General features: G+C 34.0%; 1 protein-coding gene and 1 pseudogene across 5 annotated transcripts in view; both read left to right on the forward strand.

Annotated features, from left to right (window-relative positions):
- Positions 1–2,152: 2,152 nt before the first annotated feature.
- LOC145266350 (N-alpha-acetyltransferase 60-like) overlaps positions 2,153–26,863 on the forward strand; it is a 151,208-nt gene continuing 126,497 nt past the window's right edge. For 3 of the 5 annotated variants that reach the window (XM_080121960.1, XM_080121962.1, XM_080121963.1), the window contains exon 1: positions 2,631–2,788. The gene's annotated coding sequence lies outside the window, so the exon portion shown is untranslated. Of the gene's footprint in view, positions 2,789–26,863 lie in introns of all 5 variants that reach the window. The other 2 variants (XM_080121959.1, XM_080121961.1) reach the window with 2 other exon arrangements.
- Positions 19,601–19,718, forward strand: LOC145266723 (5S ribosomal RNA; annotated as a pseudogene).

The following is a 26,863-nucleotide window of genomic DNA, read 5'->3' on the forward strand; positions in this document are numbered from 1 at the left end:
GCCGATGACACTACCCTCTATAACAGGCATGAGGAGAAAAGAAATGAACACATATCTAAGAAAATGGCAGAAACACTAGAGGATGACTTCGAATCATGAAACACTAGAGGATGACTTCCAATCATGAAACACTAGAGGATGACCTCAAGTGGACGGGGACAAAAATGGATGGTCACATGCTGCTAAGACTAAGCTTGTTTCCTTCAATAACTACAACAAACCTTTTCTACCACCAACAGCAATGGCCAAGAACACACTGCTTGAAAATACTCCCTTTAAACTCCTCGACCTAACGTTTACAGGGAACATGAACTGGAATATATACATTGAGAGCATTGCCAAGGCTGTTGCAAAGAAGGTAGGCTCTCTCTACCGTGCTAGAAAATTACTTACGCCTGAAAGTATCCTGTACCTCTATAAGGCCACCATTCGCCCATGTATGGAGTACTCTTCTCGCATTTGGGCTGGTGCATCTGCTGCTTGTCTCTCACTCCTGGACAGGGTTCAAAGAGAGTCGCCAACCTGATAGGTCCTGAACTGTCATCTAGGCTTCAGCCTCTGTCTCATTGACGAAATGTTGCATCCCTGTGCCTGTTCTACAAATACTTTAATGGTGAATGCTCTGACGAGCTGCAAGCACTTGTACCTCCTCGATGTGACTACGCCCGACAAACCCGACAAGCAACTAAGTCACACCCCTTCACAGTAGAGATCCTTAGATGTAAGAAAGCCTTTTACTCCAATAGTTTCTTCCCCAGAACTGCAAGTCTTTGGAACTCCCTTCTGGGATACTCCTTTCCCAACTGTACTGATATGCAGAAGTTCAAGTGTAATGTGAACAAAGATCTTTCTACTCATCTCCCTTCATAATGCCCCCGCAAATTATGCCCCCGATAGTAGCCCCCTACTTCAAAGTGGCACTTGTTTGGGGTGAAAATTGAAAAAAAAAAAAATTATTTTCTTTGTTTGGAAGTGAAATGCTTGATCGGTTTGGGTGATTTTTGGAATGTGACATTTCCGTTGCAAGATGGATACATACATCATAAAGGTTTTTCTGTAGTTTTGTTTTAAGAACCACTAGAAAATTGTAGTTTATGGATTTTGCTTGCTTGTCACCATGCACACTTCATTTGAAGGATGAAGGATTTGAATAGACTTCGTGGCTTAGTAGGGAATGCCCTTTTTCTCTTCCCTGTAACCTCTCTCCCACAGAAGAGACGTTGCGAGCCTGTCTTTGTTTTATCGCTATTTCCATGGCAAGTGCTCATCTGAGCTCCAATCTCTGGTCCCCCCTTGCCAATCTTTCATGATAAACATCCGTCTAGCTGAAACCACTGTCAATAATTTTCCCCACTCTTTATCTTTGCCTAAATCAAAAGGTAGATTCCATGAACAAAGCTTCTTTATTAGAACTGCACGCCAGTGGAACTCTCTTCCGTTTGCCTGTTTCTCACCTGACTACAACTTGGATGTCTTCAAGTCCAACATAAATAAATTCCTAATGAGTCGCCCCCTTAAGTAAGACACTTTATCAAATCTCCAATACTAACGATTACTACGACACTATCCCATTGATTACTGTACACGCAATAACCCTTATCCCCAAGTGGCTTCTGGGCCTTGATAAGTGGTGACCTCCATGTGAAAAACAAAAACAAAAAGAAACAGATAAATTTAATTCTGTTTCGATGGAGAAAGCGGGGGTACTTGTACAGTTTAATTAAGACATTAAAAAATGAAAATATCGGAAAAAGTTTATATTGTACGTATCTGTTATGGAATGAAGTTCTCGAAAAAAAAATTCACTTAATTTCATCAAGTAGTTTTTTTTTTTTTTTTTTTTTTTTACAGCGAAAAACCAATTTGTGATGATATCGAGCGAAAGGTTCGATTTTTAGGAAGAAAAGCTAGTATTAAAGATAGGGAGGGAGTGTCGGCGCTTTAAATTGAGCTATTTCCCCCGTGACGTGTTCTAAAAATTCAAACAAAAATTCAAAGATGTCTCCCTTCAACGTGCTGTCATAAAAACGTGTTTTTCCGCTGTAAAATAAATAAATAAATAAATAAATAAAAATAAAATAAAACTACTCGATCAAATTAAATGATTTTTTTTGGAGATCTTCAGTTCAAATCGGATACGTACAATATTACCTTTTTTTTTTTTTTTCGATATTTTCATTTTTTAAATGTCTTGATTAAACTGTACAAGTACCAAAGTGAGCAACGAATAGGTGGACAAGAACAGACAACTCTAATGCATGTCGAAACTGCAAAACAATCACTGATTACCTCCCCTTATTATATCTAGTCCTCTAGTAAAACGTAGCCTTGTCCGTGAGTTTGTCACTTATCGGTAAAAAAAACGGTAAATTTGTTTTTCGTAAATTAATAAAAAAAAACTACTTGATCAATTTTTGTAATTTTGGGAATATAAAAACTTTATTCCGTTATAACAAAATGAAAGTTTTTGTTCATTTTTGTTTATCGCTGTGAGTGCCAATCTGTATAAGCAGCTGTCCTTTTCTTTTTTTTTTTTTCAATCTATTATTTGATATATTAAAATTTAAAAACAAAACCGGAAGTGAGCAGATCGCCCCTCTAAAAAGCAACTTCCTGTCTGTCCCTACAGTAACGCTAGTTTTTTTTTTTTTTAAGGGTTCCTTGTCATTTTTACGCTAGATTTTTTTTTCCACTTCAAAAACACCAGCAGCAGCATTAAACATAAGATGGCTGATCACGGACGTACGAAGGAATGGTGTGTTTGTTTTTCTGTCAATTTAACCCCCAGGTAAGCTCAACAGTTTATTTTTCTTTCTTTATTTGATTCAGATTAAAATCCATGTTGAATCCTGGAACCCACTGCAACATCTGGGGAAAACAGTGTGGACATCCCGTGGTTTTATTTATTTATTATTTCATATTTTAAAATCTCCAACTGTCTGTCTCTCGACTAAAAATATGAGCAGGTACTCGTGCAGTTTACCGACCGTGCTATATATATATATATATATATATATATATATATATATATATATATATATTTAGATAGAATCTTCAAGTTCAATTTTATTTTTACGGTGTATTTTGTTTATTAAATTGTTAATTGAAAGTATTGAATGATTGCAAAACACTCTCCCCTCCGCGTGTTTAGAATGGACTCTAAATAATATTAACATTTCAGCACGGCCCGTATTCTGCTTGTAGGTACCCATGATAATAATAAAACATAGCACTACAAAAAAATAAAAATTAAAACAATATGCTATATTGAAGATTTCAGCTTCAACATGACTCCTTAATTTCTAATTGAAACAACAGTGCCTTAATTCTTCTAGTTTTATAAAGAGTTGATTCAATTAAAAAAAAAAAAAAAAAAAAAAAAAAAAGCACGGTCTGCAACCTGGACGAATACCTTATAATTTAATGACCAAACAACACCATAATAATATAACCAAATAATTATTGCCTTGTTTGTTGTTATTTATTATTAACTGAATCAAATTAATATAAAATTGTTACGTGCTTGCACGATTACGGAATCTTTTGTTTATTAAAATGTTAGGTGAAAGTACAGATTAGTTTTTGAAAAAATGCTCATCATATCAAGAATAGATTAAAAAAAAAAAATAATATCGTTATTTCAGCACGATCCGTATTCTACATAACTACCAATTAGGAAGTATTATAAAACCAAGCATTTTAGTTGAGATAAAAACAGTTTCAGTGGCGATCATGTAAAAGCTGAAAAGTTCAATATAACCATATTTTAACCCGAACTAAAATTTTTGAATCTAGGACTCCACTCCCACTACGTTCTACTAAGAAAAACAGAGTCGATGTTGAATTTATAATATTAGTTATTTAATTAAAAAAAGTATTTTTTAACTGTTTTTCTCTATTAAAATAACCAATAGTTAATAAAATAATAGTAATAAATTTTAATTTATAAAATAAGGTAAAATGAAAGAAAGTATTAAAATAAATAATAAAACGTGGAACAGCACAGCACCAGCACCACTAATTGACTATTTTAATTGCCAAAATGCTAGTGACACTAATTTTTAACTGCCAAAATGCTAGTGACATTAATTTTTAACTGTCAAAATGCTAGTGACATTAATTTTTAACTGTCAAAATGCTAGTGACATTAATTTTTAACTGTCAAAATGCTAGTGACATTAATTTTTAACTGTCAAAATGCTAGTGACATTAATTTTTAACTGCCAAAATGCTAGTGACATTAATTTTTGATTGCCAAAATGCTAGTGACATTAATTTTTAACTGCCAAAATGCTAGTGACATTAATTTTTAACTGCCAAAATGCTAGTGACATTAATTTTTAACTGCCAAAATGCTAGTGACATTAATTTTTAACTGCCAAAATGCTAGTGACATTAATTTTTAACTGCCAAAATGCTAGTGACATTAATTTTTAACTGCCAAAATGCTAGTGACATTAATTTTTAACTGCCAAAATGCTAGTGACATTAATTTTTAACTGCCAAAATGCTAGTGACATTAATTTTTAACTGCCAAAATGCTAGTGACATTAATTTTTAACTGCCAAAATGCTAGTGACATTAATTTTTAACTGCCAAAATGCTAGTGACATTAATTTTTAACTGCCAAAATGCTAGTGACATTAATTTTTAACTGCCAAAATGCTAGTGACAAATGTTAATAAAACTAAAATAACTATTCGAACAAAATGGTGCCGGGAAAACTCGTCCCGGGAAAACTCGTCTCGGGAAAACTCGTCTCGGGAAAACTCGTCTCGGGAAAACTCGTCTCGGGAAAACTCGTCTCCGGAAAACTCGTCTCGGGAAAACTCGTCCCCTTTCGCTAGGTAGGAAAACTGGTCCCGTATTGAATAAATATCGATTGAAAACACATTTTATGATCGTTCTTGAAGCAGATATTGTTTTTTAAAATAAACTATACCCCCCCATAATATTTTTAAAAAAATATTTTTACTTGTTTAATGTTTTTTTTTTTTGTGTTTTTAATAAAAGCGTTTATTATGTTCATAAACGAGACCGCATATTTTTTTATATTAATATAAAAAGAATTTACTTATATACTGTTGTTTATAAAAGGGTAAAATCGATTTTTCTACCTCGCCGACTATGTTGTTTATTTAATTTGTTTGGAATCGTTTATTTGGTAAAGAAAAAAAAAACAGAAAACAAACAAAAAACATGTCGAGTGTTACGGGAGAACGAAAAATAATGCCCGGTATATCACATCTTAGGGGGTCTTGATAATCGCTAAAAAATAGAAAATTAAAGAAATTACTGAGGGAGATTTGGTTTTAAAAAGAACATAACAAATTTTAATATTTTTTAAAATATAATTTAGAGAGAGGGGGGGGATAAAACCTATATCTCCCTTCGAAAAGCAACCAACAAAAAATGAAATTAAAAAGATTCTTGATAAACGATAGCGGAGTTTTCAATAAAATTGATTAATAAATTTATTTAGTGATTACTTTCTCTCTTAATGATTGATTTTAGAATTTTGAAGTAAAAATTAAAAAAATTAAAAATGAGTTAACGAGAGATTGTTAGCACATGGCATCTCTCGCGCCAAAAAATATTTCGCTTTTAATTTATTAGTTAATTTTTGCAAAATTTGACAGGATAAATGTTGATAATTGATAAAATCATAATTTTAAATAACGCATGAGTGCATTTGGTATGAGAGAAAACAAAAACATAACAACAAAAAAACTATCATAACAAAACCAAAAGCGTAACGAAGAATCGAATCGCTCTTTTTAATTTTTGGGTTTTGTTTTTTATTATTGTTTTTATGACTCCAAAAAACATCGTTAAAATAAGAACAAAAAAAAACTTGTAATAAACTTTGTATGAACGCTTTAAAATAAGTTAAACCACTAAGAACTTAGAAAACGGACACTTAGAAAATCGATTTTATATAAAAAAAAAAAAAAAAACATTAAACAAGTAAAAATATTTTTAAAAAAAACATTGGGGGGGGGGGCTATAGTTTATTTTAAAAAACAATATCTCCTTCAAGAACGATCATAAAATGTGTTTTCAATCGATATTTATTCAATACGGGACCAGTTTTCCTACTTAGCGAAAGGGGACGAGTTTTCCCGAGACGAGTTTTCCCGAGACGAGTTTTCCCGAGACGAGTTTTCCCGAGACGAGTTTTCCCGAGACGAGTTTTCCCGGGACGAGTTTTCCTAAATTCGAACAAAATTAATAGATTTTTGTGTCCAAAATTTTCTATCCCAAACATTTTTTTTTCTCTTAAAAAAAAAATTAAAAAAAAAAACGAGAAGAAAAAAAAAAATGGAAATTAAATGAAATATTTTTTATTACAACTTAAATAGATAATGTAATTGAAAAGCTGGGCTAGTGCATCTAACCACTAGCCTCTCCCTCTTGAATAGGGTCCAAAACAGAGTTTTCAGTCTAATAGATCCCACTTGGTCAACTAATCTCCAACCACTGTCCCATCACCGCAATCAATGTTGCATCTCTGTTCCTGTTTTACAAATATTTTAATGGAATGTGCCTCTTCAACATACATATCCCCGACAAACCCACTTAGCAACAAAATTTCACCCATCATCCAGTACTGTTGAGATCCCCAAATGCCAGAAAGCGTTCTACTCTGACAGTTTCGGGACAAGATCAAAGTGTAGTATCTGTTCTTCAGATGCTGCACTTCTATTTCTTGTTCTCTTTCGGTGGAGGAGAAATCCTTCACGACTGAGACAATTTTAATTTTTGTACCTTTTCTCCACGTTAAAAAACGACCCTGGTGTCTAACTCTGTCCCGTGGGGAGGCATAGTAAATAGGTACTCTGACAGTTTCTTTCCTCAAAGAGTTAGACTTTGGAATTCCTTTCCTGCTGCTTGCTTCCCTAGATGCAGAAGTTTAAATGTAATATAAACCAACATCTGGTTAATCTTTCCTAGGCATGGTCTCAAATAATAGTCCTTTACGTCCAAGTGGTTATATGCCTTGAGTGAAAAAAAAAAAAAAAAACAACAGTAAATAACTGTCATACAGAGTTATCTCCCTTGACCGATAAGTGTCTTAATTAGAAAAACAAGGGTGGACTGGGTACTTGTGCAGTTTACCGACCGTGCTGAAATAGTAACGTTATTAATTCAAAAAGCCATTCTTAATACGGGAAGGGGGATTTATTTTTAAACGCACTTATTTGGAATTAAACCTATTAAAAATAAACTAAATTTCACAAAAATTTGTGTACGTACTTTTCACGGAACGACCATGTCCTATTCCAAAAAGCCACGTAAATTGATAAAGTATTTTTTTTTATTTATAGAAAATGATTAAAGGCTGATTTTAAAGTCTCGGTAGTTCGAATTAAGTTGTCTTCCTTTATTAATATGATGGATCAAGACATCATTTTCCCTTTCTCATTAAAAAAAAAACTACCCTTGTAAATGTCGAGTGATGAAACTTTAAGATAACGATAAATATGTATATAAAACAATCGGAAAAGGGGGAGAGGGAGCAAATTTCAAGTGAAATTTAAAAAAAAGCCAAACTGTTTTAAAAAGGGCTAAATTCGCGAAATTTGGCCTAAAAACATGGAGTGGTTCTAAAATGGGTGATCGATTTATTAGAACGTTACATTAGAAGCTGACCAGGAGTCACCACACCCTTACAAATATGTAAAAATTGACTTTTTCATTTTTATTTATTTATTGATAATCTAGTAGATTAGTGTCCATTCGATAATCCGCTGAAAAAATAGAAAAAATAAAAAATTTAAAAACTAAAAAAATATGGTGGGGAGTACGGCTCGTTTACGTGAACCGAACCGAACCACTGTCCCCTATCCACTATTTGCACCAAATAAATTAAAGGTATATTTTTACGACCTGCTCCAGCGTAGTATAAACACCCCCAACCAACAACCTCATGTAAAGAACGGCTTTCGGAATACCCCCCCCCCACCTCCCCATGTTAAAATAGGCTTTTGGAGTTGGGAATGTTTATTCTGAAAGCCGTTCTTAACATGGGGAGGTTAGGGTGTTTATAATACGCTGGGGAACTTCGTAAAAATTTACCAAATTATTTATATAAATCGAAAAATCGTATAAAATAATCGGTGCTTAAGATAGCCGATTTTTTAAACATGTGGTTTAAAGCCAAAACAACGGTACATGTCGAAAATAATAATATATCCAAAAATTACGAAAATTCATGGACTAGAACAACTGCTATTGTGTTTTAGTAAAAACAAGTATCGCTATATCGGCCAAAACAGAACGACAGCCATTTAAATGACGAAAAAAAAAAAAAGATAAGTATGTCCTGTATTCGCAATCTTCAAGGTGTTCGCATCTAGAGGAAATGCCATTAAATTTTTTTTTTTACATAGGACTCACCTTATCAAGACCCAGAGTCCACTCGAGAATAAGGACTAATGAGTGTACAGTAGTCAATGGGACAATATCATAGGAATCGTTAGTAGTGAAAATTTGGTAAATTGGATTACTTAAGGGAACGGCTCATCAAGAATTTGTTTACGTTGGACTTGGAGACAACCAAATTGTAGTTAGCTGGAACGCAAGCAAACAGAAGAGTTCCACAGGTGCAGTTGCAGTTCTAAGAAAGAAGCTTTGTTCATGGAATCTACGTTTAGGTTTAGACACAGATAAAGAGTTGGTGAAATTATTGATAGTGGTTTCAGCTAGACGAGACGGGTGTTTTTCGTGAAAGTTTTGCGAGTGAGGACCATAGATTTCCCCCAATTTTCCGTAACTGTAAATAATTTTCTACTTTATGGATTTTCGTATTTTCGACATGACAATTAAGGGAGCACTGCTGTTTTTGCTTAAAACACTATATTAAAGAAAGAAATCGGTCTGTCGACCTTATCTTAACATATTTGGACGAGAATTTTGGACGCTGAAAACATTACCCTTTGAATTATCTTCTTTTATTGTATTTTATATGAGGGAGTCACCACTTATCAAGGCCCGAATGCCACTCGAGGTTAAGGTTTTATTTATTTTTAGTATACAATAAATGTATTAAAATCAAGGAGGGACTGGATACTTGTGCAGTTTACGAACCGTGCCGAAATAATAACACTGAGAAAGCTATTCTTAATATGGGGAAGGGGGTCTCTGTTAATTATTCTGTACTTTCACTTAACAATTTAATAAACAAGATACCGTACAAATTGAATTAAACTGCGAAATTCCTGTGTATGTGTATTTGTTTTACAATCCGCAAAGGTTCGAAAAAAGTGATAAAAAACAGATATATAACAAATAAATGTTTCCAAAGGCAAGATAAATTAATTTTCTATCTAGCTTGAAAAATATTTAGTGTTTTTACTTATTTTAAAGGGTTTATTCCGTTCAAAAAACAAGAACAGGAAAAATGATCATGATGTCTCTTTACATCTTTGAAGTTTTGACAATGACTTGAAAATAAGAAATAAAACAATGTCATGATAACATTTATTGGGTGGGTTTCTACCACCATTTTGTTTTATTTCGTATTTTTAAGTCATTGTCGAGACTTCAAGGATATAAAGAAACATCGCAGTCAATTTTTCTTCTCGCGTAGCACTCAACAGTACTTGTTTTTCGAACTGAATAAACATTTTACATTTAAATAAAAACACTAAAAACTTATCTAGTCAGGTAGAAAAGTTAGGAGCAAGGTGTAGTATCTATTCTGTTACTACACCTCACCTTTTCTGTCTTCAGTCAGTGGAGGAGAAATCTCTCATGACTGAGGCAATTTTAATTTTTGTTCCTATCCAGTGTGCCCCTTTTGGGGAAGCTGGATTTTCCCTACATTAAAAACCGACCTTGTGTCTAACTTGCCCTCGTGGGGAGGTAAGTAAATAGGAACATTTATTTGTTATATACAAGGTATTCCAAAAGTCTTGGGTTCCCATAAAAAAAAAAAAAAAAATCGCAGGGTGTGAGATACTGACTTTTGTGAAATGTATGTTGAACAAGTGTCCATGATTCAGTATTTTTTTTTTTTTTTTTTTTTTTTTTTTTTTTGCAAATTCAAGCACACAAAACGCCTTTTCTGGTTGAGTGAACGCCATTACTAGAAATGAATAAAAATCAATAGCTTTACAAAAAACTTAATGCATTTAATTTTAAAATGGCACAACTTTCATCTTACTACCATTCATAGTTAAACAGATATGAGGACTTGAAATGTGCCAGAGACTTTCTGTATTTTTTTTCTTTTCATTTTTTTACCACTTTTTCGTACCTCTGGGGAATGTAAATATATAGCACGGCCCATAAATTACACCAATACTGAATAGCTAGCCCTCCCTTCTCCTTTCTTCATGTAAGAATAGCTTTCTAAATAATGTTATTTCAGCACGATCTATAAACTGCACACGTACCCAAATATTTGTACAGATTTAATTAGATACCATTTTTGTTTTCTTCAATCTATCTGTCTGTAGTTCAGCCCAGCTTTGATCAGACCCTATGTACTGTTCATAACTTTGTGTGTGTATATGTGTATGTGTGTGTATATATATATATATATATATATATATATATATATAAGAAGGTTGACTCTTCTCAAGGTAGCCTACATCTAAAATTTCAAATGTTTTGACCAAAAATTGGCTGAGTAATTTGGTAGACCGCAGAGGTCCAATTTTTTTTTTTTTTTTTTTTTTTTTTTTTTTAAACTTTGACCCCAATTTTGATCCATTAACATTTATTGTTTTGGGTTCAAATAAATTAAAATGTTTGATCCATGTCCAAGTAACCTACATTTCAAGTGTTTAGACCCAAAATTGGCGGAGGAGTTTGGTAGAGTTTTCAAAGGTCAAATTGTTGAACTTTAACACCTTGATGGCCAAATTTCTGGCCGCAAACCTATTAAGTATTTTCCCAAATCTCAATACTCCTTATGTCAAATCTCGAGTTTGTAGACCGAAAATTGACAGCTAGGGGAATGTACACACAGACATTTCCACTTTTATAGATATATAGATATATACAATAGCGTGTGTTATTGTGTGTCACGATTACACCTTTTTTTTTCCCGTGTGACTGTCGTTTGTTATGACCTATTTCTTATAATAAATAATTTTACCAAGAATTCTTCATAAGTTTCAATTTCGATTATAGCTAAAGGAACTCAAGTTATATATACTAGCAGTTCCGCCCGGCTTTGCTCGGGCCCTATGTACTGTTCATAACTTTATGTGCATATGTATATATTAAAAAGTGTGAATATGTATATATTAAAAAGTGTGAATATGTACGGTAATGCCTTTCTATATAATAGGCTTCATTAACAACCATTGAGAAAAGTTGGTAGAGACCGCAGACGTCAATTTTTTTTTTTTTTTTTTTTTTTTTTTTTAACTTTGACCCCAATTATGACTCCTTAACATTTATTGTGTTGGGCTCAAATCAAATTATAAAGTTAGATCTATGTCCAAGTAGCTTATATCTAAAATTTCGAGTGTTTATACCCAAAATTGGCGGAGGAGTTTGGTAGCGTTCTCAAAGGTCAAATCGTTGTACTTTGACCCCTTAATGGCCAAATTTCTGTCTGAAAACCGATTACAAAAATTTTCGCAAATCTCAATACCCCTTATGTCAAATTTCGAGTCTGTAGACCAAAAATTGACAGAATTATTTGGTAGGGAAATGTATACACACACACACACACACACACACACACACACACACATTTTCACTTTTATATATATGCTAACAATTACGCCCGGCATTGCCCGGGTGTTTGGAGGTGTATGTTGAGCAAAAAAAAAAAAAAAAAGAAAAAAAGCGGTCAATTTTCTTTTTTACTTTGACCCCTATTATGACTCCCTTCCCATTTATTGTTTGGGGCTCAAATCAAGTTATTAAGTTAGATCCCTGTCCAAGGAACCTATATCTAAAATTTTAAGTGTTTAGACCCAAAATTGTCGGAAGAGTTTGGTAGAGTTCTCAAAGGTAAAATCGTTGAACTTTGACCCCTTAACAGCCAAATTTCTGGCCGAAAACCGATCACAAAGATTTTCCCAAATCTCACTACCCTGTATATCAAATTTTGAGTCCGTAGACTTTAAATTGACAGTTATTGCGTAGGCAAATGTACACACACACACACACACACATATATATTCATACGTCTTGGATTTGGTTTAAGCTGATGCACCCAAGTCCTATGGATATTTTTTTTTTTTTTTAAATCACAACTTTATAATATATAAAACGGATAGAAAATTTACTCTATAATAATATATATGAAATCTGCATTAATTAAAATATATTTAAGCGTATTTTATGACCGGGCAATGCCGGGCGTCCCTGCTAGTTTGGATAATACTTTTGCAGTTTTAACAAAAGAGCTACAGGGTGTCTCGATTTACGCTGAACATCCACAGAATGCCAACATCAATATAGTACATATGGAAGAGTCCGCTGTGGAATTTCCACAGGTACTAATTAACAGGTAATTAAATCGCCCACTCTAAATACTAAAATATTTTTTCTTTTATACATAATCACCTAAAAAAAAAAAATCTAGAATCTTATTGGTGTGTGTGTGTGGGATTTACAATAATAATTTCAACTTTTAAGTAATGGATACAGGAAAAGACAAGATTTAAAATATAAACACACACAGAAGACTTTCACAAAAAACACTCAACTAGTTACAACCACTATAAGCGATTTCCCTTACTCTCTATCTGTACCTAAATCTAAAAGCAGATTCCACCTATGGAATGCTGTTTCACTAGCTTGCTTCTCTGCCGATTACAGTATAGTAGTGTTCAAGTCCAATGTAAACAAATTCTGGTTGAGCCGTCACCTTAAATAATCCAAATTCTACTCAATTTACACCATTTAATGATTACCACACTACAACCTTAGATTCATTAAACCTTATCCTCGAGTGGCCTTTGGGCCTTGACAAGTGGTGACTCAAGTAAACAAAAAAAACGCATAGGCAAAAATGAGACGCGTTCTTAAAAAAAGATAATTCATATTAAATTTAGGTGATTTTCCAGATTAGCAAGCAAAACAAAGTTGAAAATAAATTCTCGATAACTGCTCAAAAATCGAAAATTAAACTTCTGTGTCACCAATCATGCACAAAGGTAGTGTTTTACCATTATTTTGTTTAATTTTTGATTTTTGGGCGATTATCGAGACTCGACCATGGCTCGACTGAGACCAGCATTTTGCTTTATGTTTCAACCGGACAGGCTTAACGTTACCTTCATTTTTAAGTAACAAAAAACAACAAAAAAACATGCACACTTTAAAATAAGTTAAACAAAAACTTGGCCAGGTAGGTAGAAAAGTGACTTAGTTTGCCTTTAGTAACATTTATTTGTTGTGTGTGTGTTTTTTTTTTTTTCACAACATGTTTTGTTAGCTATTCTGGAAAATTGCCCAAATATAATCTTCATAATCCATATCAAATTTAATCCATGAAGATAATCCACATTAAATGTAATCTCAGTATACATATGTTAAACTGCGTTGTAATCGTATTTTGAAAAAGAATTTAAAACGTCGAAAACGTACACAACGTTTTTTTTTTTTCTTTCGAATTAACATTTCTCACATTTTTTTACTATACTTACAAATTTTTTTTATTTATAATAAAACTAAATGAAGCTTCCATGAGCAAAGTTTCTTTCCTAGAAATTAATCATCCGTGGAACACTGTACCACGGGACTGCTTCCCAACTGACTATAGCATGATCATTTTAAAGTCTAATGTAAACAAATTCTTGTCGAGCTGTCCTCTTAAATAATTAAATCCAGCCCAGTTTCAACCATCGTTACCAAGCATCACTGTGTTGTCTTGACAAACTCCTGAACATTTATGCTTGAGTGGCTTTAGGGCCTTGATAAGCAGTGACTCGTTAGTGCATACAAAAAAGTAAAACACTTTTATTTGTAGACTCCCTCAAGTTAAGCTCCTTTAAGAGTATTTCAACCAGCATTTATGCAACGTTAACGACTTCCGCCCGTTTAAACCCTCTAGACTGTTTACTGTCTGCACCAAAATTTGGCAATTTATAAGTTTTTAAATTCCCTTAAATCTCTTGGTAATTGTTTGGTGGCCTGGAGGTAATGGCTTAGCAAATGCCGTCAATGATGGCTTCGTGACTGGGTTCAAATCTCCCGACCGGTAGGAATTGTCACCTCCTATACTGATGATTGCAAAAGCATGAAACATTAGTGTTTGTAGGTATAGCAGGGAGACCTGACGTTGCCTGGGATTGAATGATGATCAGTGAACACTTCACACTTCCATATTTTTATTCTCATCGAAATCGTTGAAATCGACCATTTTTCAATCAAACTGATCAATTGCCTGCTCTAGTTGGGAACTCATCGCAATACACGAGGAGGAAGCTTTACATGTCCTGACATTTTGAATTGCGTTGCGTCACGTGGCGTAAGCAACAGAACTTAATTATATCCCCTATCAACTGGTCTCTTTTTTTTTTTTTTTTTTTTTATAGTAAGTGTAATATAGCTATTTCTCTCCATTTCATGGATTTCTTTTTTGCATTAATAATTATATTTCTACCTTATTGTTTTTTGTAATTTTTGTACATGGTACCTATGTAGTTATCATGTCGATAATAGTAACATATCCAAAAATTAGGAAAAAGGATAAGGTAGAGAAATGCAACATAATTGAAAATGTCTGACAAATTTTATTCACCATACTATTTATTTTTCTACTTTGTTTTTCGTAATTTACCATTTGTTTTACTTGAAATTAAATATTTCGATTCATTTGTCCAATATAGAAGCACCGTTTTTTTTGTTTTTTTTTTCTAATATGTTGTGTAGTCGAGTTGGGGGTGCATATCGGGGACACATAATGCAGAAGAAGGGTGTTACACAAGGTTCATTTAAGAGATGATAGACAAAACACATTTACCTTTCAGTTGTAATGACGACACGAAGACAAACAGTTACAAAATATAGATGGTGATTCTTTATTCATCAGCCGGCTTATTGATGACTCAGGAATTAAAGCTTATATGGCTACATGGTCTACTCTTTCCCACCTCCGTCTCTAAGGCCATCAGCTCCACTAAGTCACTGTGATGGTGATTGTTGTGAGATTTCTCTCACAAGGTTTTTTGCGCATGGCAGAATGGAAGAAAACCAAACAGAAATTACAACAAGCTCACCTTGAAACTTCAATGTAAATTTTATTAAAGTAAAAAAGGTCCATGTTTGCAAAAGATGCATCATCTTCAGCTATTTGCCATTATTGGGCTGGTAACATTCCTGAAGGGAATAATAGTTCGTCTTCGATAAAGGCTGGGTAGGATTCCTGCTAACAAAGTAGTGTGCAGGTTGGATTTGTACTGTTGACCTGTTGAAGTTCGGCTGCTAGCAGGGCGTACACAAGGAGTCCATGTAGAAAACTGTCCAATTGCAGACAATGGCGGGTCAAACAGGAGACCCTAAATTTTGTCTTGACAGACATTAAAATGAAGCACAAACGTGCAAATAAAATTCACCCTACTTAAGCGCATTGGTAATTGCAATAATAAAGTTCCGCTCCACATTTGGGCATTTAAAACGTCTCAAAACAAGTAATTTTGTTGCTTTGAGTCGAGTGAGAAATCCAGTCTGTTCCGCCCTGCATCTTCTAGGATTTGAATCAGAAATCCGCCTGTCTCCAACTCTACGTCTTCCTGGAATCTAATCTGAAAAGGAATATTGGCACCAAAGAACATTCTCGGCAGCCAGTTATAACCTGCAATCTGATTGGTTAAAACAGATCCGTGGACGGAGAAACCGTCCAATAAAAGGCTTGCTTATTTTTGCAGAATTTCTTACATTGTCTCTAACTCAAACCCCATCTCAATATATTTAGAATCTCCTTTATGATGTCGGAGGTGTGGTCAACGAACGTGACTTTATCACGTTTCAATTTACCCGTGCCTTATACACATGTATCTAACACCTCTGATAAACAAAATAAAACAGTAAATTAAATTTTATCATTCAACATATTTGTTGCATAACATTTTCAACTTCGTTATTATCCATTCTTTTAACTGACATTTTTAATATCCAGTTATTTCTAAAAGAATGGACAATCGCTCTATCTCTGACATAAATAATATTTAGTTATTTGCGAGAACAATACCAATCGTTCTGCATTCCTAGGATTTCAATATCTATTATCTTTTAACTCTTGACTACTGGGTTCGATTCTAGCCTTTTCCTAATATCATTTTCAAACTTATCTAATTTTGCTTTCTTACTTACTGGGGTCTGTCCCTTTTCATAACAAATATAGAGGGGGGGGAGAGGGGTTCTTGTCAAGTACCATAAGTCGTTCTGCAATAAGTGGCGAGCGCATTGTTTTTGGATTCTCCTGATGTTTGCCTTTGTATTGAAACATGTTGCAGTGCTTCACAAATCTGTCAAAATTTAGAGATTGATATGAAAATGAAAAGACTTGGACAACCATGAATACGCAATGTTATAAGAATCGATTATTTCACCAGCTGCTACGAAAGATTGTCAATCAAACACAATGTACTTTTGATTTTTATCGTTTATAAGATAAAAGAGGAAGATATACAAGTCTGATGCCATCTGTTTATTGGTGATTCACGAATTGAATATACTAGCAGGCCGCCCAGCGTTGCCCGGTCGTAAAATACAGTTAAGTATGAGTTTCATATTTATTAAGTACAGGCAAAAATGGTGGAAAAAAATAGGAGGACATAGTTTTGAAAGCCAGATTATCATGTTTTTGTATATTTCTAGCTACTTTTTGCCTGTATTTAAAAGATGAAAGCCTAAAAGTTAATTTCCATAAGGAAAAAAATTATTTGTACACCTGAGGGGGGGGGGGTATTACACGGCAACATTCAGAAGCTGACAAATTCAGCTAAATTTTGAAGTTGAATAAATTCATTGTAAAAATCCTTTGAAAGATAAATACTAGTTTTTTAGGTTTATTTCAAAGATAATTAGTAAAATCCTAAGATATTGAACCAAAAACAAACAAACAAACAAGAAAATACCTTCCTTGTACAAAAAAAATAGCTTAATTAGCCCCCAAAAGCAAGAGATTCAGGCTTTGCAGAATCACAACAAACGAAAAATCATCCCAGTGTCAATTCTACGGAAGCTCAAAGTGTTAGAAAGTCAAAAGGTTGTCTGAAAATTACATCAGATAGTTAAAGGGAGGTAGGGAGTGCTGGTCTTTTTTTTTATCAACTGTACATCTGTACGTTTGTATAATTTTTACTAATTTAATTATTTTACCACATTCCTGCTTTTTTTAAATTTATTTTTCAAGATTATATAAAAATTGATACACCGAAAGTTTCACAATTCATTCAAGCAAGGAAAATATTAGAATCTTAAATGTAAAAATTATGCGAAACATGTAATTAAAAAAAAAAAAAAAAAAAATATATTTTTTGCAATTATAATTTTTTTTGTGTAAAAATATTAAAAAAACAAAACAACGCTTAATTCAATGATAATACTGGTAGTTCGAGAAAGTAATTTTTCTTTGAGTTATATCGAATTCATTAATATGTTCCTGTAAAAAATTTTTTTTTTATTGTTACATTTTATGATTTATTTTGATAAAAACAAAGCAAAAATAAATTCATTCATTTTTTTTTTTACTATTGAAAACCATAACTTTAGTAATGGTATTTTTGTTTAAACAAAATGATACATTTCCGCTAAGATTCGAATAAAAATAATGGGTTCATTATGTTCCGTGATCATTATTTGATAAATATTGAAGGTGTCATTAAAATTGGTTAATTTCCTGATTTTCTTTCTTTCTTTTAATTTTCTTTTTTTTTTTTTTTGTGAATCCAGGCGTAAAGGGAGGAGTGAAAATGTTTGTACATGTTGAGCATCGGCTATTCATTTGCACATACCTAATTATTAGTTCTCTATCGATTATTATATAGTAATGGTTTCAAAAGTTTGTTTACAATGACAATTTTAATTTAATTTAAAAAAAATGTTTCAGGAAAAAAAAAAAAAAATCCACTGTTGCTTTAATTCAAAAAATATTTTATTAAAATTTATATTTTCTTAAGCAGACTTTTCAATAAATGTTTTTACATTTATAGTTAGACTTTTATACAATAAATGTTTTGGTTTTCAAATATTTTTTGTTTGGGAAGGTGGGGGGGGGGAAATCTTGTTATTTATTTACCATGTTATTTGACCAACCTCTATCTCACAGAAGAGATGTTGCGAGTTTGTCTCTGCTTTATCGTTATTTTCATGGAAAGTGTTCAACTGAGCTTCAATCTATGGTCCCCCCTCGCCAAACTTTCACAAGAAACACTAGACTAGCTGAAAACATTATCAATAATTTTCCCCACTCTTTATCTGTACCTAAACCTAAACATAGATTCCATGATCAAAGCTTCTTTCTTAGAACTGCACGCCTGTGGAATTGTCTTCCGTTTTCCTGCTTTCCAGCTTTCTATAATATGGTTGTCTTCAAGTCCAACGTGAACAAGTTTCTGATGAGCCGTTCCACTTAAGTTAACAAATTTACCGAACTTCGATTACTATCGATTACTATATTGTCCTTTTGACTACTCTACACTCTTTAACCCTTATCCTTGAGTCGCCTATCAGCCTTGATAAGTGGTGACGTCTATGTAAAAAAAAAAAAAAAAAAAAAAAAAAAAAATTGGAGTTATCGCTCCCTAACAATGATGCCGTCCGTGTAATGCAGAAGTACCAAAAAAAAACAAAAAAAAACAAAAACGTTTGGATGCTATTAGCTAGAATCGAAACCAAAACATACAGCTGTCCAGTCTTATTTATTAGCATCTGTACTGTCCTTCCGTATATACAAACTTAAAAAAAAAATAATGCAAAACTTATAAATGTATATTTGTACATGCGTAGAAGAGGACTTTAAGTTTACTTACGCCTGCCAAGTTCCATTTGTTTTTAACTTTTGACCCCTTAGCAGCTATTTTTATCAGCTAAAGATCAAATAAAATCAAATTTGTTCCATAGATCCAAATCCCCTGTGTATCGAGTTTCAAGTCTGTAGACCAAAAATTAAGAGGAGTTTGATAGGCTGTTCTTTTTATATATGTATATATCTTTATTAGAATTGCAAAATTTAAAATGGTGAAAAGCAAATGAACCATATTCGGATGTTATAAAATAAATAAGTCGATTAAAAAGTCGATTTTAAAAAACATCACAGATTGTAATGAACCCGAAGCGCTTTTCATCAGACAAACTTTTCAAGGATATATGTCTGATTTTCTTTTCTTGTAGAAATATTTATATGAGAGGGATAACAAAATATATATATATATATATACACCTACAAAGTTTTTTTTTCTCTCTCTCTGTCTGTCTGTCTGTCTCTCTGTCTGTCTCTCTGTCTCTGTCTGTCTCTCTCTCTCTCTCTGTCTGTCTCTCTCTCTCTGTCTGTCTCTCTCTCTCTCTCTCTGTCTCTCTCTCTCTCTCTGTCTCTCTCTCTCTCTCTGTCTCTCTCTCTCTGTCTCTCTCTCTCTCTCTCTCTCTCTCTGTCATTGATATTAAAATCTTACTTTTTCTATTTATATGCGGCATAATCATGTTGACACACCGGTTTCCATTAGATCACCGAAGTTAAGCAACATTGAACCTGATCAGTACTAAAATGGGTGACCATTTAGGAATTCCAGGCGCTGTATGTGCTCCCCACTTATCTATGCATTGTTTCAAGTTATCCTGGACTTCTCCTTGCTATTGGATTCAAGCAGTGCAGATTCAGGAGAGGTGTGGTTGGGGGTTGTGCAGCTACCCTTAGGGGTGTCCATTGTCTTTCGAAACTGAATGGGGGCTTCCACTTTCACTTTTTCTATTCAAAAATATATTCAGTCATGGATATGTAAGTGATTGCATGAAGGTTAACTAATTTGCATATTCCTTTTGAAAAACGAACGTTAATCACTTTTTTTTTTTTTATTAGATGATTGGTTTCATTTTACTATTGTGCCAAATTCTTTTATGCATAGTTTCTACATTATGCATAATTTAAGATTAAAACATTCTAGCACACGGATATATATATATATATATATATATATATATATATATATATATATATATATATATATATATATATATATTACAGTTAAGTTTATCAAAACGATCCAAGTTGGTAAAACTAAAGTAAATTATAAATATTAAAGAATTAAAATTTATAAAGTAATCTTGACCAGATGTAAAAGCTCGATAAAACCAAATAGGAGATAGAGCTTATAATAATAACAAGTAGTTAATAAAACCTGTTAAAAAACACTTTTTGTTGTCAAGTAAGATCTATGACTTACTTGTAGTTTCATTTAATACTTTTGCAAGCAAAATCCGATCCCACATTTTGCTAAATCCTACCCTCTGATGAGAAGGAAAGTATTGCTTCGAAACTCCGTGGATTAAGGACTATCCATTTATTTAGTGCTTCCTTTTTAAAATTAAATATGTTTTTAACTCTTTTTTTCCAAGTGTTTAACATGTTTTATTAACTACTTGTTCTTATATATATATATATATATATATATATATATATATATATATATATAAAGAACAAGTAGTTAATAAAACATGTTAAAAAACACATATATGTGTGTGTTATCTTGTGTATGTCTGAAAATTCTATCAAACTTCTTTCTGAATATTTGGTCTATAAAGTTGAAATTTGATATATGGGGGATTTAAGCCTGTAATGCACATTCGATTTGGTTTTTAGCCAACAAAAATTGCTGCAAATGGGTAAAAATCGAAAAACAGAAGAGTTGACCTGTGCAGGGTAAATCGAATAAAACATTACTCCTGCTGTTAATTTTGTGCATGCGCAAAATTAAACATTCGTAGTTCAAAGTTGTTTGATTTTTAACCTTTCTATGGATACCTCGGACGTTAACGACACTAGAGAGATAAATAATGATTAAGGCGTTATGTTTTTGATTCTCGCGGATGGTACCTAAAATAATTTTTTATTTAAAAAAATTTTTTTTTATAAATTTTGAAATCATTACTGTATATTGGATATGATTTTTTTTGGTTAGGAGCAAAGTGTAGTATCTGTTCTGATACTTCACCTTTTCTGACCTGACCAGTGGAGGGGGAAAAAAACCTAGATTGAAGCGATTTTTATTTTTTTTACTATCCAGAGTGCCCTTTTTTTGGGAGCTGGATTTTCCCCACATTAAAAACCGACCTTGCATCTAACTCTGCCCTCGTGGGAAGACAAGTAAATAGGAATAATTAATAGAGAATTGGCCCTATAATAATAAATACGAAATCTGCATGAATTGAAATATATTTATGCGTATTGTGTGCTTTTTGTGGGTGAAGAACCCCAGTATTTGAAAAACATGCTGACAAGGGTCCAATATTTCTCGGCTATAACTGATCACCCTGTATTGGATTTGAAACCGGCGGTATTAATGTTTCTCTGATGTTCCTTATAATTTTTTAAATAAATAAAAATCATATATATTCCACTCCCAAACAAAGCATTTTTGCCATTGAGATGTGAGAGAAGGAGCTACTGTAAATTTAAGTGCCCGATTTATAGTGGGTATCCTAAGTGGGGAGTTGTACAGTTAGATGTGTGTTCACATTACATTTAAATTTCTGCATGTTGGTATAGTCATGGGAAGTGTGAAGGAAATTCTAGAAGGCAAGTGGTCTGAGGAAAGCAACTATTAGAGTAAAATATTTTCCGGCTTCTGAGGACTTGTTCAGTGAAAGGGTGGGATCTTGTTGCTTGTTCAGTTGTGTAAAAACTTCTATTTCTGATATTTTTTTTAACAAACTATTCCAGAGATCTATACTTGGTGAGGAAGATCAGTAAAAAGAAAGAAAAAAAGATGCCCGATCTCTCTGTCTCTACCTCTCTCTCTGTCTCTACCTATCTCTCTGTCTCTGCCTACCTCTACCTATATTCACAACTGGCATCTAAATAGAAAATGTTAAAGTGTTAAATTTCTTACCTCGACCAGAAGAGAAATTTCTTTAATATGTGAAAAATAAAATAAGTGATCCCGCCAGAGTATTACTAAGTCCCCCTCATCCCTACTCCACAATTTTTTTTGTAGAGAACTGACGATAGTTAAGAAATGATAAACTAAATCCATAATTTGCAAAAAAAAAAAAAAATGACTAATTTCATGGGCTGCAATATGTAAAATTCTTGTTTAATTCTTGATACAATATCTCCATTCAGTCTCAAGAAATGGACACCCCTGTAAGGTTAGCTGGGCATGTAATTGTGAGTCCAGGGTTGCTCAATCGCCAACCACACCTCTCCTGAATCAGCACTGCTTGGGTCTAAGGAAAGGATCAAGACTGACTGGAAAAAATGCAGAGAGCACATGCAACACCTGAAATTCCCAAATGGTCACCCATTTTAGTACAGACTAGGCTCAACGCTGCTTAACTTTAGTGATTTGATGGGAACTTGTGTGTCAATTCTTGATAAGATTCAATAATATAGACAGATATTTTACATGTCTTTTTTTATATTTTTATATTTTAGATATTGTTTTTCCAGGGTTATACTAATTAAAAAAAAAATCAAACTTTGTGGGGATTTGTTGTGTATTTTTAAAGTTTTAGTTGGAAATACAAATATCCTTTATATAATATATTACTGGTACATCCTTCTAAACATTACATTATAATTATACATTATATATACATTTATATAATATATTACTGGCCATCCTTCTAAACATTACTCCCTCCTCTCAGGAGACCTGTGATGAAATGCTGACAAGACTATAGTTTTGTTCCAGCTCTAGGGTTTCCCCCTTTTGGGGAGTTGTATAAAAATATGGTACCGACTTTCTGACTTAAAAGGCACTGAACATTGATATTGTTTTTCTTTCATGTTGCAAAATTCTATCATGTTCTGCAAAAAAAAATTCCTCTTGCCCTTTTTTCTTCTTTTGTTCCCTTTTTTTGTCTCTCCTAACGAGGCTAACAGTTGTTGACATCCCATGACGTAAGAATAAGATACTGGTGGCTGAGCAGTTCGTGACCTGGAGAAATGGATATGCGTACTGCAACACTCTTTGGCCAATACATGGGCAATCGGAGAGGCTTGCTCTGATCAATTGTCTGATCGCATGAAGCCCCACCATATAAAACCCATACCAACCTATTCGTACTAATATTCCTATTACAATACCGACTAATAATTTTACCCCAAATTATTGTGGAAACCAAACCAAATCAACCTACTCAGAACAATTAATATTTCTTTCCAATCTCCACTAATAATTTCACCTTAAAATATGGTGGAGAGCAGTTGGTCATCTATAATATGGAGACCATTTGTTTGTGTGTATGTTTGTATGTCCGACTAAAAAAAAAAAGGTTAAACAAATTCCAACTTTGTTGGAATTATTTGATCGGTGTTGCATGAATAATACAGAAAATTTAGAAAAAATTTATTTTTTTTACATGGATGTCACCACTTATCAAGGCTCGGGGGCCACTTGAGGATACCTTATCGAAGGCCTTTGATATGTCAAGAGCAATTGCCCTAGAAAGGAAGCCTTTGTTGAGAGATTCACTAATCCTATGAGATATAACCGCTAGCACATCTGCTGTAGATCTAGCAGAAAGGAAACCATATTGCATGTCACTAAGGTTATTTCTGCTGAGGTGGTTGACTACTTCTTTATTTAATATGGATTCCAGCAACTTACTCATGACACACAGGAGACTTATTGGTCTGTACTGAGAGGGAGATGATCTGTCACCTGAATTCTTAAATACAGGGTATACTGATGAGGTTTTCCAGGGTGTTAAGAAGCAATTCTCCTTAATACAATGCTTAAACAGTTTTGTAAGTATGGGGGCAAGTTCTGGTTGAAGCCTTTTCAACACTATAATTGGAATGCCGTCAGGGCCAGTTGCTTTACTGGAATCAAGGTTCTTGATTAGCTTGGCGACATCATGCACAGATGTTTATATGTTACATAGCGTGTTGTCTGTTATAGGAGGAAATACGGGGAGTTGATGGCCTTCGTCACATAAGGTAGAATTATATTAAGTTCTTGGCAAATAGTTTGGCTTTATCTGATGTTGACGAGATGACCTCAGGTTCATTGATGATGGTTGGGATAGAACGCACACTTCTGTTCAGGATCCTGTTTGCTATTTGCCAAAACTGGGAACCTAGCTTCTGCTCAGCTACTTTGGATTTAACGTACTGAGCATATAGCTCTCTTACATTTTTTTTATTACTCTTTTACAGTGGTTGCTAGCAGTCCTGAAAGCAACTTTAATCTCTGTACATCTATTACATATAAGCACCTATATTTGTGTAGCCAGTACACCTGTGGAACTCTCTCCCTTTTGCCTGCTTTCCAGCTGACTATAATATGGTTGTTTTCAAGTCCAATGTAAACAAGTTCTTGATGCGCTGTTCCCCTTAAGTTATCCAATTTACCAAATTTCGACTACTAACAATTATTACGACATTGTCCCATTGACCACTGTACGCTTATTGACCCTTATCCTCGAGTGGCCTCCCGGCCTTGATAAGTGGTGACTCCTTTGTAAAAAAAAACAAAACTGTCAATCTGTACAAGCATCTATATTTGTGTAGCACAATTTTTAACACATTTTGTAGGATTAATTTGAAAATTCGTATTACTTGAATTCATCGAACTATTGTTCTCATCTTAAGTGTTATTTTCACAACATTTCTATCGATATAAACTCCGACCTTCTTCAGGTGTATCTTTTCGAACTCAAGAATACTTCTATTGGGAACTTGGGAATTTGGACAAAATTTTGAACAGAACCCTTTCTTTCTTTTTTTAATTTTTTTTTTACTTCATGGGGTAGGATGCTCTCATTCTGTCAGATTACAGAGTTCGACAAGATACATCTGAAGAAGGTTGGAAGGTTACATCGACCGAAACGTTGTGAAAATAACACTCAAGATGAGAACGGTAGCCTGAAGACTTCAAATAATATGAATAAGAAGGTTGTTTTTCTTTTTTCACTTTGCAGAAAATGAGTTTCACAATGGGGAAAAAGAAAAAAACTCATTAATGTTTAATGCATTTTAGGTCAGAAAGGCAGTATCTTCAGACAGTCTGATCTGATAACACAATGTTGTTGACCAAGTCTATCAGGCATGTGTATGCAGTGTGACCCATAGAAGTGCAACATGGCCACAGTGAGGGTTGAGGATATGCATTGCATGGAGAGAAATGAAATGAGAATTGATGTGCAATTGTGAGTCCTAAAGATATATCTAATATATAAATTCATCTTGTCAGATTTTTGATGTCAGAGCCACACATTAATTTACGGATATTTGATCATGACTGGCCAATTTGTCTTCATATTCCTTCTACCATGTTCTTTGTTGATTTATTAAATTTTGAATTTTGCATTTCATATCGACAGTGCTTTGTATACTGGTAGATTTTCTATCACTTAACAATACACACTAGACCAGCGTTTTCTACTATATCGGACATTTAAACATTACTTACTTAAGCCTTGAGCCCCTGGTGGGGCATAGGCCATCCACAACTGCCCGCCAACATCCACGGTCCCGGGCGATTTTGCTCCAACTCCTTCCAGGAGTCGGCCCTGTCGGTGGGGCATTAGAATACGCCGACTGCCCCCCCCCCTGCAGAGGGTAAAAGTCCCTCAATGGGGGTCCTGGATATGACTTTAAACTATATCCAGTGGTGAGGCCCCAACTTACGGGCTTTGGGGAGTGTGGAGCCACCCTTTAATTACCATTGCTCCCAGGTCCACTCTGACCCGGAGTGGTAGTACCTGTTAGGGTTCCAACTATGGGTTAAATAGAAACCAACTTGAAAACAATAAAAATATTCTATTAAAAAAAATTTTCTTTAAAATCACTGGATTCGGCATTAAATAACCCGAAAAGGGTTGATATGCTGTAAAACAAAAACAACCAACCAACCAACCAACCAACCCTCCAAGAGTAGACGGTCAGCTTAGAGTCTGCCTCCAGGTTTCTTCTCCAGGTGTTTTTTGGCCGGCCACTTTTCCTCTTTCCCTGAGGGTTCCAGGTCAGGCGCTGGCGTGTGATATTTGTTTGTTGTTTCCTCAGGGTGTGTCTGATTCATCGCCATCTCCTTCTTCTGATCTCTTCTTTTGCTGCTACTTGGTTAGTTCTCTCCCAGAGATCTGCATTACTGATGGTAGTTGGCCAGTGGATCCTTAGCATTCTTCGAAGGCATGAGTTTATGAAAGCCTGCACTCTTCCGATGCTGGTCCTTGTTGTTCTCCACGTTTCTGCTCCATACAGTAGTACTAATTTGATGTTGGAATTGAACAGTCGGATTTTTGTGCGAGAAGTGATGAGGTTGGATCGCCAGATGTTCTTGCTTTTCCGATTTGGGTCTTAACATCTGTATCTGTTCTTCTCTGCTGGTTTATCACACTCACAAGGTATGTGAAGGTCTCAACCTCTTCCAAGTTTGTGTTGTCCAACTCCTCTGCCTTTTTGCTGAATGCGTTGGTTTTCAGGATCTTGGTTTTGTTCGGGTGTATGTGGAAGACAACTACTCTTCACCAACATATGAAGGAAAACGTGCCAAGCATTACCTCCACCACCATAATCTATAATATGAATCTCAACTGTTTGTTTAAATGCATGCATGTATGTATCTATGTTGTATGTCTGCCCGAAACTTTCAACAGAGGCAACAGATTTTAACGAGATTGGTATTGTTTTGAAACTCGATCCTTCGGATGACAAATATCAAAAAATTGGCTAAAAACGTTAATTCCTTCATCCTCAAGTGGGCACTTTTCTACAAGAGGGGTC

Source organism: Euprymna scolopes, chromosome 41 (assembly GCF_053919585.1).
Source record: "Euprymna scolopes isolate OS-2025 chromosome 41, ASM5391958v1, whole genome shotgun sequence".
NCBI lineage: Eukaryota > Metazoa > Mollusca > Cephalopoda > Sepiida > Sepiolidae > Euprymna > Euprymna scolopes.